Raw genomic sequence first — 13,461 nt, forward strand, 5'->3', positions numbered from 1 at the left:
CAGCTGTAACCAACACCTCCAATCTCATCTCATTGATTGAACTCCAGTTGGCTGAGTTCTCACTGTGTTCTTCACAGACATGCACTGGTAGCTAAAAATATTTCAATCTCACTTAAACTGTGCTAGACGATTCGGTCTAGATTATTAATTTTATAAAAAGTCGACCATTACAGTCACGACTATTTAAAATTATATGTGAAGATATGGGTAGTCACCACCCTGCTCTGCTTTTGCATTCAGAAGTCTGTTGGCTATCACGAGGTAAAGTCCTTGTTAGAATGTTTGAATTGTGTCAAGAGTTGTTTACATATTTCCAGGATCATAAATTAAGTAGCCTATCTTGCACAAATATTCACAAAATTAAATTACGTATGTTTATCACTCCAAGGAAAAAAACACTAATATTTTTAATGCAAGAGATAAAATATTCTCACTGTCTGGTAAGCTGCAGTTTTGGACCTCATCTGTTGAGCAAAATAATTTTAACTCTTTGCCAACACTTAAGGATTTTCTTGAATAATCAGAAATTGAACTTGAAGATGAAATTTGCAATGAATTTGTAGATCATCTTCACCATTTAATCACATCTATTAATCAGTATTTTCCATGAATGAAAACAATAATGATTGGGTTTGAAATCCATTAATCCATTCCAGTTGTATAGTCTGCCGTTTTCTTTGTACTATAAAAATAAATATGCTTGGTAGTGTTAATTACTGTTGCCGTAGATGAAAACACATGAGAGAATATCAGAGCAAGACATATCATTTTACATCAGTTGCAGTGGTGGAGGGCATGTTGTTGTAAATTGGCTGTTACAAATGACCCAAGGGAAAAGAGTAAATTAAGAACACAGGTTGTTTATTGCCACTGGAGGAGGACTCCCACGAGTTCAGTGAAATTATCTACATTCCATAGTTTACAATTTTTACCCACTCTATAACTGGTATGTAGGTGAAATTTTGTAGCTCTGTTTCATATGATACACTGAGTTCTGATTTAAGGAAATGACATATTGTACTGTAAGACTATCCACAGAGATAATATAAAATTATGTGACTTTAAAGTAAAAGATCATCAATCAATAGAAAAATAAACTTTAAATATATTGTTCCTCAGGTATACTTGAGGAAAAATGAAACTTTATCTTAATTCAGAGAAACTCTAACAGTGGTATATCCAGACATGTTTCATGCTATTCACCAATCTGTGGATCTTGCAATTCAGTCACCAAATGGGCCTGAATTTGGTCTGGATTTCAATGCGTCAATGCATGCGGCAAGGGAGGTGTAATCTTCCTGTTCAGCTCTCTCACGCGCCGCTGAGTGATGCTGGGAGCCAGAATGTCATATTCTAGCTCTGGCATCACCTCTGGGCGCGCAAAGGAAGTCGAGCAGGAAGAGCTCAGAGACCTTGCCGCCCGCCCACAATATTGGCAGCTGTCCGCCTCTGGGGGACCCTGAGGTGGCCAGACGGCCTGCTTTTCAGACCTACCCATGAAAGAGGCTAACAAGGGCGCTTAAGGGGGCAGAATATTTTGCTGCCCCCCTGAAAATGCCACCCAAGGCCAATGCCTTGTTAGCCTCACTGTAAATACAGCACTGGGTGCAGGATGTGTGAGTGTGTTGGATGGAATAGAGTCTGTATTGTGGGTGTGTATGTATGTATGTATGTGTATATATATATTATTTTTATATTTTTTTATATTAATATACTTTGGTGGGTAGTGACTCAAGTCTGTTGCTCCTCTGGGGGCTGGCAGAGTGCATTCTTATAGTGAGCTCCGGCACTGTGCATGGTAACTCGCGGCAACACTACTAACTGCTAGAGCTTGTGGTAGGAATAATATATCTCAACAAAGGTATAGGCTAGACCATGCTTTGCTTTTTCAGCCACATACATGCATAGGAACCTAGTGCATTCAGTTCAGCCATAGCTTGTTACCTGCAGCATACAGAGGTCAAGGGCAAGTTACGTGAAAACATCATTACAAATACTTAAAGGAATACTATAGTGTCAGGAATACAAACTTGTATTCCTAACACTATAATGCTCGCATGCAGCATTAAGTCAATGGCCCCCCTCTCTACGGAGATTAAAGGGACACTATAGTCACCAGAACAACTACAGCTTATTGAATTTGTTCTGGTGAGTAGAATCATTACCGTCAGGCTTTTTGCTGTAAACACTCTTTTCAGAGAAAATGCATTACAGCCTAGTGATAACTTCACTGGCCACTCCTCAGATAGCAGTTAAAGATCCTTCCTGGGTCATGGCTGACTAAAATGCATCCAAACATTCAGTGTCTCCACTCTCTGCATGCAGACACTGAACTTTCCTCATGGAGATTCATTGATTCAGTTCATCTCTATGAGGAGATGCTGATTGGCCGGGGCTGTGTTTGAATTGTGCTGGCTCTGCCCCTGATCTGCATCATTGTCAGTCTCAGCCAATCCTATGGGGAAGCATTGTGATTGGATCAGGCTACCACTTCTGCTCATGTCAGCAGGCAGTGGGCAGGTCAAAAGGAAACGGGGGGGAGGGTGTAAGCAGCTCCAGACTTGAATACAAGTACGATTTTACTATATTTTGGAGGCATGAAGGGAGTAGGGTGGCTAGATGGTGGTTTTAACCCTATAGGGTCAGTTATACATGTTTGTGCTCCCGACCCTATAGTGCTCCTTTAATGTTTTTAATTATTTTGTTTTTAATTTTTGCCTGTCTCTCCTCCATGCACCAAGTTTGGAACTTATAAGCAATTATTGGAACATTACCTAATTAAGAAGAGTGAGCACTTGAGAGGTGCAAGGCAATGATGCCATTTAGTTCTGATATACAAAGGATCACACACTAACCATTCACCTTGCTTCCTTGAGCTTCTGGGAAAGATATTTCTAATGAGATAGAGAGGGGTATTTTTTATATACACCCCTACATACTTATTAACCTTAGTAGGGAACACATGGGATGGGCAGCAGCATTGTAACATAGCTGTATGATACAAATGAATACAAATACAAAAATACAAGCCCTGCCTTTAAACTCCCACTACTCTTGGGTGGCAGCAACGACCATAGTACACATCAGCCCCAATACAGTAAAAAACAAATGCCAATGCCTTGACGGGGCAGGTAGGAATTTCCCTCTAATGGCCATTGGAGTAACTAATATGTGATATGTCATTTCCGGTTCAGCGCAAGTGAAGACAGGAGCATCAAGGGATCTGTAGAATGGTGGAGGAAATGTAAGAATTAAAGGTGGGACTTCCAGGGGACCCAGCTGTGGAAGTTCATATGTATGGATGACATCATCGGAAGAACACCCAATTGGTTTAATACCCTTATAGCATTACAGACATTCAAAAGACGGAACCAGGAACTTTGCTACATACCAAATTGAAAAAGCCATTTGTGAGGGGGATTTCCAGTACCATTACTATTTTTATTTGTAATTTTTACCTTAATGATACTTTTTATTTTTATGTGAATAAACATTCTGGATATTTTTAAGTACCCTACTTCCTATTCATCTTTGTTCCTGATTCCAGACGGGAGTGTCAACCCTAGATCTGACACTACACTTGGAAAATTAGAACCAGTTACAAAAAGGCTCTTAAAAAGGTGAGCACAATAATTATTATGAGGATATCGTGTGTTACTTTGTACACAAAACCAAAGGTGTTGCACCCAGATCTTCTCTCTTTTTATTTCCTTACAACTTGTGAGGATACACTTGGAGAAAACTACTTAAGAAAAGGTCCTAGTGTCCCCTTAAGAGCACGGAAGCCCTGAAGTTTAGAGCCTATTATAACTAAAGGCTCTAATAAATGTGAGTTTTATAAACATATAAATTAAAATTCAAACTGTGAAACTATATCACACTATTATCTTTTCTCTCCTAAAAAACAATTGAGGGGGTAAGTGGTTTTTTTTTTAAAGGGAATCTCCAGTACCAGGAAATGCCCCTTTCCCTCCCTCCCCCATCTCATGTTGCTGAAGGGGTTAAAACCCCTTCAGTGACTTATCTGAATCCAGCGCCGATGTCCCTCGGCGCTGGGTCAGGCGCTGCCCACACTCCTCCCCCACCGACGTCAGCCAGCAGGAGACCTAATGCGCATATTTAATGCTTTCCTATGGGGATTCCAGCAAGGCAAGAAGTCCTCATGAATAGCGTGAGGTTGTCCAGCGTTGTTTAAAACACTTTTCGTGTTCTAAGAACACGGAAGTCCCTCTAGTGGCGTTCTGATAGGCAGCCACTAGAGGAATACTTAACCCTGCAAGGTAATTATTGCAGTTTATAAAAACTGCAATAATAACACTTGCAGGGTTAACGGTGGTGCGAGTTGGCACCCAGACCACTCCAATGGGCAGAAGTGGTCTGGGTGCCTGGAAGATCCCTTTAACCCCTTAAGGACCAAACTTCTGGAATAAAATGGAATCATGACGTGTCACACACGTCATGTGTCCTTAAGGGGTTAAGCGCTGCACTCAGACTTGGTTAAAACAGGTGAAGGGACAAATGACCTGAACTTTCTTTTTCAAGGTTCTTTTTGGTTTTTATACTTGTGGTGTTTGGAGTACCCACAGAGTGTTTTGTGGCTATATAAGATTATTTTAATTTAAGCGCCTTTTGTGTCACACTTAGTTGCACATTGTGAGGCTGAGAACAGATCCCTGGTGTTCCCGGATGCTTAACACCAGACAACTAAATCAGGACAGTGGGACAGGAGCCTGAAATCAGGAATATTGGGAGCCCTGATAGCAGGCAATATTTATTACAACTCATTTATATATGTATTTAATACATTTTATGTAGCACTCTTCAACAGTAGAAAAGGGAAACATAATCTGGACTTTATTTGGTGAAACATATCTGTTTATTTGAACAGAAAAGCACCGAACAGAATGGCCAAAAAGACACAATAACACTTTTGTTTATAGAGACTTTGTTTAAAAATCAAGTATATTAAAGGCAAGCAATTTTTGAACATAACAGAAAATGTTCCAGAAAAATATAGCTATGTAAATACCTTCACGATTCTGTTTCATTACTTATAAAAGAGTCTATTGTTAGGACCATAATGGCATTTAATCTATTTGGCACTAGGGGGACAACAGTATATTGGCAGCAAGAGACTAATGACATTTTCAGCGAACAAAATGGACAGTCTCCCAATAGCTTGTTGTTGCAGTTTATTTGACATATTTTACAAGGTACCAAAGTGACTGATTGGCCCACCAACACACTTGGTCTTCCTATTGAAAAAAGCCAAAAATCTGAAGAATGTCAGTACTAAGATCTTGCTGTAAATATCAACGCATCAGCAAGGGAGGTCTTGCAGGAGATTTTGCAGTAATTTAAGAGCAGGTTTGATATTCCCTGTGGTTTTACAGACCACATTCTCCAAGTGATGCTTTTCCAGAACGTGTTTGTTTGTGTTTTCCTGCTTTCAATTAATGCAATCCTTCTTTGAACTAATGGCACGTCATTCAACACAAGAAGAAGGTATCTGTTAAAAGAATTTGTTTTAGGATATTACAAGAGTAGATAAAACAAGAGTTTATTGATGCTACTGTTAAAATCATATGCATAAACCATATTTATATTATAGATTAAACACACGTCTAGATCAGGGATTTGCATTATACGTTCTAGAACAGGAACAGCCAAAAGGCATACCTCCCAAGTGTCAGGGTTGCTGCGGTCTTACCTGCTTCCTCCGGCATTCCCTGACGCTACACGCTTGCTAAGCGTGTCCTTTTATTTATGCAAGCATTTGCATTCCGAATTCACATCCAAATGAAGCATTCGCCTATCCGAATTGGGTGTGCTCTCATGATGCCATGGATCAGGCTGACATGTTTTTTCTACACACAAGTTATTTGGAACTCTAAAATGACGTTCTCCAACAGGCAACAGGCCCTTCCTATTTATACTTGCCTGTCCTAGTCATTATTGCCCTGTTGAGGTTTTTATTAGCCCAATAGAGCTTTCTTGTAATCTCTACACAATTGGTATTTGCAGGGCCGGACTGGGGAAAAAAATGTAATCACAGCGGCCCACTAACAAGGGGGCGGGGCAGTGGGGGTGTGTTTTGTCACCACCCAATGACAAGTACGCCCACTCTCATAGTGAGCATGTTGGTTCAATGCTCTTCCAGGGCAAACCATGTGCAGAGCTCTACTGAAGAGCTCTAGCATTAGAAAAAGGCAGATAGTATTGTGCATGTGTTTGGAGCTTGCTTGTGGGACTGCGTGTGTGTAGAGTGAGCTGATTGTGGTGTGGTATTGTGTAATAAGGTTAATTTTAGTTGTGTTGTGTTTGTGGTGTAATGTAATGCATGTGTGGCTAGAAGCTGTAGAGAGTGTGTGTGTGTGTGTGTGTATAGGGGATGTAGCAGGTGTGCATACGGGCTATATTGTGTGTATGTGTGTATAGGTGATGTAGTGTTTGTAGGGGTTGTAGAGAGTGTGTGTTTAGGGAATGTAGTATGTGTTACAAGTAATCGTGTGTGTGTGTGTATAGGGGATCCAGAGTGTGTATGTCAGACTGGAGAAGTCATTATAAGTTGCATTTTCAGTTTAATTTGGGGAAACAACTTAAAGCATTTGCTGTGTTTCTCTATTAGAAATTTTTGCCTTTCTTGTTATATTCTTATTATGTTAAACTGTCTGGTTTTGTTGCAAAACTAGTTTATGTGAATGAATATTAACAGGTGGGAGACAGTAAAATATTTAAGTAATTATTTCATACACCAATTACTGAAAATGAAAAAAAAAACTATTTATGTATCTCAGTTTATTGCATTACCATCCAAGCCAAAGTAAATCTGACAGCTCATCACCATCTGGAATGAGAAGTTACGACAAGGGCACATTGTTGTTGTTGTTAAAATGAGTTACAAATAAACATGTATAATTATTTTCCACATCTTGTATTTCACTTTTAGCTTTAATCAAGTGATGGTTCATTCAGCAATGTACCAAATCAAAAGCTAAAAAATATATTTTTTTTTTGTTACAGTGTTATAAATTATCTTTGAAGTAGAAGTAGGGTTTGGTTCTGCTTCAAACAATAAATAATTGTGCTCTTTCTGGGAGGTACTCCACATTGTGATGTCTCTCCAAGCCCCATGAAAACAAACAAGCTTACTTTACTTATCTCCTACCTGTTGTTCTTATGGGTTTAATAAACATTTAAAATTCTTTGAAAAACAGGATAGCTATCGATGTTACATCAATGGAACTCAAGCTCTTATGTGCAATGCTTTTCTTATACTGTGCTTCTATATATCTAAGAAGTATAGCACCAAGAAATTACACAACAAAACGTAGCTGACGGATAAAAAAAAAAACAAAAAAAAAAACAGCTGGTTTTGTAATCTTAGAATTTTGGATTTGCAATTTCTCTAAGGCAAATTAATTTATTTTCTCAAGGTGGATATCTCTGACTGTTAACAGAGTGCTCTAAACTGGAGAAAATAGTGAGAAATTAGAAAATGAACACCAAAAAAAAAAAATACTTTTTAAATTTAAATCCTAAATTCTCATTCTGTGAACGTCTCAGAATGTACCAGGGATAACCCATTTAGGATCAAAGAAGACAAATGAGAAATTACTTATGGAAGATTTTGAAAATAAATATTTTAAAAAGAAAATAATACACAACGTAACTAATGGTGAAATATAGGCAGATGAAGAGGTACAAAACAATAAATTGGTTATTAAACCGGGCAACTAGGGAAGCGGGATAGTGATTTTAACATTGGAAGCATAAAAAGCTGAACATTTTAAACAATTAAATGATGAAAGGGTATCTAAAAAATTATTAAGTTATCCAATTATGGACATTAAAAATATCTTACTAAATAATTAAACAGAGCAAAGATTTTGAACATTTTAGATAAAGATGCATATGCTCCATTGTACAGCGCTACGGAATCTGATGGCACCATATAAATAATATAATAATAATAAAATAATAATAATTATCTTTTTCCCTGCAACCTCTTTTCGCAAATCCCCACGGTATCCTTTAGATTGTAAGGGCTATCTAGCTAAGCACTATGTATAAAAGAGCTTAAATGGCTAGACCTTACGGGAAGGACCCTCTCTACCCTTTGTATTTGTCTGTGTATATTGTATATTCTCCACTAATTTTACAGCACTGTGGAATCTGTTGGTGCTTTATAAATGCCAGTAATAAATAAAAAATAAACATAATATCCAAAAACCTGAACTGTTTATATTCTAACGAAAATTCCTAAAGACCCTATGTCTAAACCTGGACTCCATATAATATCGGGATTAGAGTTAATATCATCCCGCCTCTCTGAATACTTAGATATTTTCTTACAACCAGGCCCGGACTGGCCATCGGGCATACCGGGCAAATGCCCGGTGGGCCGCGATGGCCGTGGGGCCGAGGCCGGCAGGGGAGATCACAGGATCTCCCCGGCCGGCCGCTGCAGGGCCAGCGCTACCCGAGTGCGGGCCCTGCATAGTGCCTCCATGGGCCGGTGGGGAGATCAAAGATCTCCCTCACCGGCCCAAAGGCACTGAGATCCGGCCGCCTGGGGAGTGTGGGAGGGAGGGAGGCAGGAGAGAGGACCCGGTGAGCTCTAGCCAGCAGCTCCGCTGGGTCCTCTCGCGGGATTCTGAGCGTTGCCGCGGTTACCGCGGCAACGCTCAGATCTCGCGAGAGTGAACTCTAGCCTGCAGGGGCTAGTGTTCACTCTCACCACTGGACCACCAGGGAAGGAAGCACCCTCCATTACAGCACGGCCCTCCTCATGGCAGAACGGACCCCCCTCCCTCCCCTCCCAGGATAAAGGTAAGAAGGGAGGTGGGGGGGGGGGGGGGTCATATAACTTTTTTTTTTTAATTTTTTTTAAATTTAAATTAAAAAAATACACTCACACACACAGCACCCCCAGACACACACAGCACCCCCAGACACACACACAGCACCCCCAGACACACACACAGCACCCCCCAGACACACACAGCACCCCCAGACACACACACTCAGCACCCCCAGACACACACACACAGCACCCCCAGACACACACACACAGCACCCCCAGACACACACAGCACCCTCAGACACACACAGCACCCCCAGACACACACAGCACCCTCAGACACACACAGCACCCCAGATACACACAGCACCCCAGATACACACAGCACCCTCAGACACACACACAGCACCCTCAGACACACACACAGCACCCCCAGACACACACACAGCACCCCCAGACACACAAACAGCACCCCCAGACACACACAGCACCCAGACACACACAGCACCCTCAGACACACACAGCACCCCCCGACACACACAGCACCCTCCGACACACACAGCACCCTCCGACACACACAGCACCCTCAGACACACACACAGCACCCTCAGACACACACACAGCACCCTCAGACACACACACAGCACCCTCAGACACACACACAGCACCCTCAGACACACACACAGCACCCCCAGACACACACACAGCACCCTCAGACACACACACAGCGCACCCAAACACACAGCGCACCCAAACACACACAGCGCAGCACCCAAACACACAGCGCAGCACCCAAACACACAGCGCAGCACCCAAACACACACAGCGCAGCACCCAAACACACAGCGCAGCACCCAAACACACACAGCACCCTCACTCACACACAGCACCCTCAGAATGGTTGGGTGGGGGTGGCGCGGGGGGGAGGGGGGGCGCCTGAGTTTTGTCCTGCCTAGGGCAGCACAAAACCAGGATACACCTCTGCCTATATGCACTCTTAATCCTCTACACACACACACACACACACACACACACACACACAATCTCCTATACACACTCTGGGTCCTTTACACAGTAGATCTCCTACACACACACACTGCACCACCTACACACACACTACATTCCTTGTCAGCAAACACATACAAGATTCTCTAAACACACCCTCTCTACAACCCCTACACACACTACGTCACCTATACACACACACACACTATAGCCCGTATGCACACACTCACTACATCCCCTATAACACTATGCCCCCTATACACACACTCTCTACAGCCCCTAGCCACACATATTACACCACAAACACAAATGAAATTGACCTATTTACACAATACCACACCACACTCTACACACACGCAATCCCACAAGCAGGCTCCAAACATATGCACCATACACTTTCCTGGCCCTTTTGTCCTCTGGTATCCCACTTGTGGAGACACCACAGAGAATTTAAAAGCAAACACAGCGCAAGCATGTTAATAAATTTGCTTGCGCTGCGCAGAACAAATGCAGGGCCTTTTTCTAATGCCAGAGCTCTTCAGCTGGGCTCTGCGCATTGAATACATGCTCACTTTGAGAGGGGGGCGTGCTTGTCACTAGTGATGACAAAACACACCCTCTCTGGCCCCGCCCCCTTCTTAGGGGGCCGCTCTGATTAAAAAATGCCCGGGCCTAATTTTTTTCCCAGTCCGGCCCTGCTTACAACCAATGGTAAAAAGAAGAGATCGTATTTAAAAGATACAGTAACTTGCAAAGTGAGTTCACTGTATAAGATTATTGAACCCATTTGGTATGAGGGCAGTCCCCGTTTGGTACCATTCTTGAAAAATGTCTGTGATTCCTGCCATTATTATATTTAGGCAGTCAGAATATCACATCTGATTTTAGAATTTATATTTACTAATTATAAGACTTTCTTAAAAACCTTGTGTTTTCTGTACTGACTTGTTAATGAACTCACTGCATTTATTTTACGCAACGTTTACTTTTATACCATTAGCCACCATAGTCTCTATTTTTCCATTTTAAGCAAACTCTGTGTTGGCAGTTGTGCCTCATTGCTAAAGTTTTCCACTCATTTTCCTAAGTACGTTGGCAACATTTATTTTTTTCCAGCATTTTAATTAGTTTACGTGTGAACTAGTGACCATTACTTAATTTGCTGAATTTATAGAAAGATGGAAAATGTGCAATTACTTTTGATTTACGAATAGTGATGTCCCGAACGGTTCGCTGATGAATAGTTCCTGGCGAACATCGATTGTTTGCGTTCGCCACGGCGGGCGAACATATGCGATGTTCGGTCCGCCCCCTATTTGTCATCATTGAGTAAACTTTGACCCTGTACCTCACAGTCAGCAGACACATTCCAGCCAATCAGCAGCAGACCCTCCCTCCCAGACCCTCCCATCTCCCACCTCCTTTTTATTATTATTATTATTTTTATTTTTCTATTTTTTTTAATTCTAAATGCAAAACATTGTTATACAGGGGAATATTCACTAAATACCAAACATTGTTATATAGGGGAATATTCACTAAATGCCAAACATTGTTATGCAGGGGAATATTCACTAAATACCAAAATTGTTATATAGGGGAATATTCACTAAATGCCAAACATTGTTATACAGGGGAATATTCACTAAATGCCAAACATTGTTATACAGGGGAATATTCATTAAATACCAAACATTGTTATACAGGGGGATATTCACTAAATGCCAAACATTGTTATATAGGGGAATATTCACTAAATGCCAAACATTGTTATATAGGGGAATATTCACTAAATGCCAAACATTGTTATACAGGGGAATATTCACTAAATGCCAAACATTGTTATACAGGGGAATATTCATTAAATACCAAATATTGTTATACAGGGGGATATTCACTAAATGCCAAACATTGTTATATAGGGGAATATTCACTAAATGCCAAACATTGTTATATAGGGGAATATTCACTAAATGCCAAACATTGTTATACAGGGGGATAGTCACTAAATACCAAACATTGTTATACAGGGGGATATTCACTAAATACCAAACATTGTTACATAGGGGAATATTCACTAAATGCCAAACATTGTTACATAGGGGAATATTCACTAAATTCCAAACATTGTTATACAGGGGAATATTCACTAAATGCCTAACATTGTTATACAGGGGAATATGCACTAAATACCAAACATTGTTATACAGGGGAATATTCACTAAATGCCAAACATTGTTATATAGGCGAATATTCACTAAATACCAATCATTGTTATATAGGGGAATATTCACTAAATACCAATCATTGTTATATAGGGGGAATATTCACTAAATACCAGACATTGTTATACAGGGGAATATTCACTAAATGCCAAAACTTGTTATACAGGGGGATATTCACTAAATACCAAACATTGTTATACAGGGGAATATTCACTAAATACAAAACATTGTTATACAGGGGAATATTCACTAAATGCCAAACATTGTTATACAGGGGAATATGCACTAAATACCAAACATTGTTATACAGGGGAATATTCACTAAATGCCAAACATTGTTATATAGGGGAATATTCACTAAATGCCAAACATTGTTGTACAGGGGAATATTCACTAAATGCCAAACATTGTTATACAGGGGAATATTCACTAAATGCCAAACATTGTTATACAGGGGAATATTCACTAAATGCCAAACATTGTTATACAGGGGAATATTCACTAAATGCCAAACATTGTTATATAGGGGAATATTCACTAAATGCCAAACATTGTTATACAGGGGAATATTCACTAAATGCCAAACATTGTTATATAGGGGAATATTCACTAAATGCCAAACATTGTTATATAGGGGAATATTCACTAAATGCCAAACATTGTTGTACAGGGGAATATTCACTAAATGCCAAACATTGTTATACAGGGGAATATTCACTAAATGCCAAACATTGTTATACAGGGGAATATTCACTAAATGCCAAACATTGTTATATAGGGGAATATTCACTAAATGCCAAACATTGTTATATAGGGGAATATTCACTAAATGCCAAACATTGTTATACAGGGGAATATTCACTAAATGCCAAACATTGTTATATAGGGGAATATTCACTAAATACCAAACATTGTTATACAGGGGAATATTCACTAAATGCCAAACATTGTTATATAGGGGAATATTCACTAAATACCAAACATTGTTATACAGGGGAATATTCACTAAATGCCAAACATTGTTATATAGGGGAATATTCACTAAATGCCAAACATTGTTATACAGGGGAATATTCACTAAATGCCAAACATTGTTATATAGGGGAATATTCACTAAATACCAAACATTGTTATATAGGGGAATATTCACTAAATGCCAAACATTGTTATACAGGGGAATATTCACTAAATGCCAAACATTGTTATATAGGGGAATATTCACTAAATACCAAACATTGTTATATAGGGGAATATTCACTAAATGCCAAACATTGTTGTACAGGGGAATATTCACTAAATACAAAACATTGTTATACAGGGGAATATTCACTAAATGCCAAACATTGTTATATAGGGGAATATTCACTAAATACAAAACATTGTTATACAGGGGAATATTCACTAAATGCCAAACATTGTTATACAGGG

The sequence above is a fragment of the Pelobates fuscus genome, chromosome 7 (assembly GCF_036172605.1).
Source record: "Pelobates fuscus isolate aPelFus1 chromosome 7, aPelFus1.pri, whole genome shotgun sequence".
Lineage (NCBI taxonomy): Eukaryota > Metazoa > Chordata > Amphibia > Anura > Pelobatidae > Pelobates > Pelobates fuscus.